This window comes from Oryzias latipes, chromosome 7, assembly GCF_002234675.1.
Source record: "Oryzias latipes chromosome 7, ASM223467v1".
NCBI classification, from domain to species: domain Eukaryota; kingdom Metazoa; phylum Chordata; class Actinopteri; order Beloniformes; family Adrianichthyidae; genus Oryzias; species Oryzias latipes.
In genome coordinates, this window is record NC_019865.2 from 28,278,812 (window position 1) to 28,282,862 (window position 4,051).

Below are 4,051 nucleotides of genomic sequence, written 5' to 3' on the forward strand. Positions count from 1 at the left end.
TTGCAAACCCCAGCAAAGTAAACATGGAGAGTAAAAGGCTTCTTCTCTTAGATGACCATACTTCACACCTCTCATTTGCAGTCATTGGCTTCTGCAAGGTGAACGGCATAGTGATGCTAATATTTCCTCCACACACCAGTCACAAACTTGAACCTCTGGACCAAAGTGTCTATGGGACAGTCAAAAAGATGATAAACACAGTAAGTGATTTTTGGATGAGAATGAACCCTGGAAAGATCATGACAATAAATGGCATACCAGATCTTGTAAAGACAGAACTTCCAGCAGCTCCAACACTAAAGAACATTCAAGCAGGATTCCAGTGCTGTGGAATTTGGCCATTTAATATAGCCGCATTAGAGGAATGGGATTTTGCACCCTTACAACTAACAGATCGACAAAATTGTCATGGTGAGGCATGAAAACAGAGTGACCCAAACGCTGAAACCCGGAAGGAGACTCAGACTAAGAGGTAAGTTTAGGAGGTTTAATTTGGCGGAACGTGAGTGGTGGCGTTTTTCCAGGGGTGAGGAGCGACGGCTGGCTGGAGGAGTCTTGCAGAGCGGGTCCAGAAGCGAAGCACGAGAGACCAGAGGATCGCGACCAGGTGAGTACCAGAGCAGGATTTTCCTGAGGCAGAGCGAGAGGAATAATTAGTGACCTGGAGCATGATAACATACAGGAGCGTGACTTGGCCAGACTAAGCACCGTTGGAGGAACAACGATCTGGCGTCGGCTGAAGATCCATGAGCTCCTTAAGAAGGCAGCAGTAATGAAGGGGTAAGTGGAAACAGCTGGTCTTGATCCAAGGCAGAATCAGCGGGGGAGGGAGAGTGACTGTCAGGCCACCATGACAGTACCCCCCCCCCTCAACGACCGCCACCTGGCGGTCCAAGACGACGATCAGGGTTGTCACGGTAAAAGTCGTCGATCAGGGTATGGTCCAGAATCAGGGCACGGGAGATCCAAGAACGTTCCTCTGGACCATACCCCTCCCAATCCACCAGGAACTGCACACCACGACCACGGCGCCGGACATCCAGGATCTTGCTGACAGTGAACGCGGGGGCGCCGTCGATGGTACGGGCGGGTGGCGGGGAAGTGGACGGCGGGCACAGCAAGCTCTCGGTGACTGGCTTGACCTGGGAGACGTGGAATTTAGGATGAATCTTGAGGGCGGCCGGGAGGCGGAGCCTGACACAAGTGGGATTGATGACCCGTTCTATGGTGTAGGGTCCGATGAACTTGGGGGCCAACTTGCGCGACGAGGCCTGAATGGGAATATTACGGGCAGACAACCAAACCTTCTGGCCAGGCTGGTAATTGGGACTCACCCCCCTGTGGCGGTTGGCTATCTGGCAGTTGCTCTCCTTAGTGCGAAGGAGAGCAGCCCTGGCCTGCAGCCAGATGTCACGACACCGTTGGAGGTGGAGCTGGACGGAGGGAACTGCCAGATCCAATTCCTGGGAAGGAAACAAAGGGGGTGAGTAACCCAAGGAGGCCTCAAAGGGAGATATGCCAGTAGCTGTGGAGGGATGGCTGTTGTGGGCATATTCCACCCACACCAGGAACTTAGACCAATCCTCTTGATTCTGGGCTGCCAGACACCTGAGAGCCGCCTCCAGTTCTTGGTTCGCCCGTTCTGCCTGGCCGTTGGACTGGGGGTGGTAACCTGACGTAAGGCTGGCGGTGGCACCTAGGGCGGAACAGAAAGCCCTCCAAACCTGTGACGTGAATTGAGGACCCCTGTCTGACACAATGTCACAGGGGATTCCATGATGGCGGAAGACATGGTTGACGAGGACGTCAGCTGTTTCCGAGGCAGAAGGGAGCTGAGGCAGAGGAATAAACTGAGCAGATTTAGAAAAACGATCTATAATTGTCAGGATAACTGTATGGCCTTGTGAAGGTGGGAGTCCGGTGACAAAGTCAACCGCAATGTGGGACCATGGACGGCTGGGCGTGGGTAGTGGCAATAGTTGTCCAGAGGGTGGTCTATTGGACGATTTAGAGCGAGCACAAGTGGTACAGGCCGCAATATACTCCCTGACATCGCGCTCCATGGTGGGCCAAAAAAAACGTCGTTTGAGTAGTCTGGTGGTACGATAGACCCCTCCATGGCAGGCGATGCGGGAAGTGTGTCCCCACGTGAGCACTTCAGATCTTAACGAATCCGGGACAAACAGGGTGCCAGGGGGACAGGTGACGCCTTCAGGAGTGTTGCCTTGAGCTTGCAGAACCTTGCTTTCGACTTCCCAGGTGAGGTTGCCGATAAAACATGAAGGGGGAAGGATAGGAGAGTCAGAGTTAGAGTCCGAGGTGTTGTATTTTCGAGATAGAGCATCCGGTTTGATGTTTCGACTGCCGGGACGATAAGTGATGGTGAACTGGAAGCGGTCGAAAAACAAACACCAGCGGGCCTGACGGGAATTGAGACGTTTAGCGCTACGGAGATAGGCAAGGTTCTTATGGTCGGTTAATACGAGAAAAGGTTGTTCCGCTCCCTCCAGCCAGTGACGCCATTCTTCTAGAGCTAGCTTGATGGCCAAGAGCTCACGGTTCCCAACATCGTAGTTTCTTTCTGCTGGACTTAACTTCCGGGAAAAATAGGCGCATGGTTTGAGTTTTCCTGTTTTTTCTTCGCGCTGTGACAAAACTGCTCCCACACCGGAGTCAGAGGCGTCTACTTCCACTATAAACTGTTTAGTTATGTCAGGTTGAATGAGAATGGGAGCAGATACAAAGAGTGACTTGAGTTTTTTAAATGCAGCATCAGCTTCCGGGTTCCAGGAGTAGACTCTGTTGATGGAGGTGAGTTGGGTGAGTGGGGCGGCAATGCTGCTGTAATTACGGATAAACCGGCGGTAGAAGTTGGCGAATCCTAAGAATTGCTGAAGCTTCTTCCGGGTTGGGGGAACTTCCCACTGGGTTACTGCCTCAATTTTAGCAGGATCAGGGCGGATATTGCCCGCCTCTATGATGTAGCCCAGAAATGGGATGGAGGTAACATGAAATTCACATTTCTCGGCTTTGACATAGAGCTGGTTTTCGAGGAGCCTCTCGAAGACAAGGCGGACATGATGCTCATGCTGTGGGGGGATCAGTGGAGTAGACTAAAATGTCGTCTAAGTAAACAAAAACGAATCGATTGAGGAAATCTCTCAAGACGTCGTTTACTAAACGTTGAAATATAGCAGGGGCATTGGTTAGACCAAACGGCATCACTAGGTATTCATAATGCCCTAGTGGGGTGTTAAACGCAGTTTTCCACTCATCCCCTTCACGCGTACGCACTAAGTGATAGGCGTTGCGCAGGTCGAGTTTAGAGAAGATTTTAGCCTGTTGAACCGAGTCAAAAACGGAATCGAGTAGTGGAAGAGAATATTTGTCTTTGACAGTAATTTGGTTGAGCTCACGGAAATCAATGCATGGTCTAAGAGACTTATCCTTCTTCTCCACGAAGAAAAACCCGGCGCCTACTGGAGAAGAGGAAGGACGGATATGACCCAAAGAGAGGGCTTCTTGTATGTAATTTTCCATGGCGCTCTTTTCGGGTCCAGAGAGATTATAGAGCTTCCCCTTGGGAAGTGGGGCTCCATTTAACAGTTCAATGGAGCAGTCGTATGGGCGATGAGGTGGCAGGGCACTAGCTTTAGATTTAGAAAAAACGGAGCGAAGATCATGGTAACAGGCAGGCACATTAGTGAGGTCAATATCTTTAACGAGAGCAGGATCAGGCAACTTGGTAGCAGGCATAGCGGAGTGTAAACAGTTAGCCATGCAATACGTGCTCCAGTTAACGACGCGAGGCGCGCTCCAGTCAATGAGAGGATTATGAGCTTGGAGCCAAGAAAAACCAAAGATTATAGGTGTTTGAGGACACTGGGTGATAAAAAACTGGTGGTATTCACGGTGATTACCGGAGGTCAAAATGAGAACGGGATTGGTGCGCTTAGTTATGCGCGTGAGTTGTTTTCCTCCCAAACCAGCAGCATTAATAGGGGTGGAAAGAGAAACCACCGGTAGCGAGAGATCCTGAACGAGGCGTTGG

General features: G+C 51.0%; 1 long non-coding RNA gene across 1 annotated transcript; it reads right to left on the reverse strand.

Moving 5' to 3' along the window:
* Window positions 1-473: 473 nt before the first annotated feature.
* LOC110014702 lies at window positions 474-800 on the reverse strand. Its single transcript, XR_002289693.1, has 2 exons — window positions 709-800; window positions 474-630 (listed from the first exon to the last, which is right to left on the reverse strand). It is a non-coding gene; the product is annotated as an uncharacterized LOC110014702 (long non-coding RNA).
* Window positions 801-4,051: the final 3,251 nt, after the last annotated feature.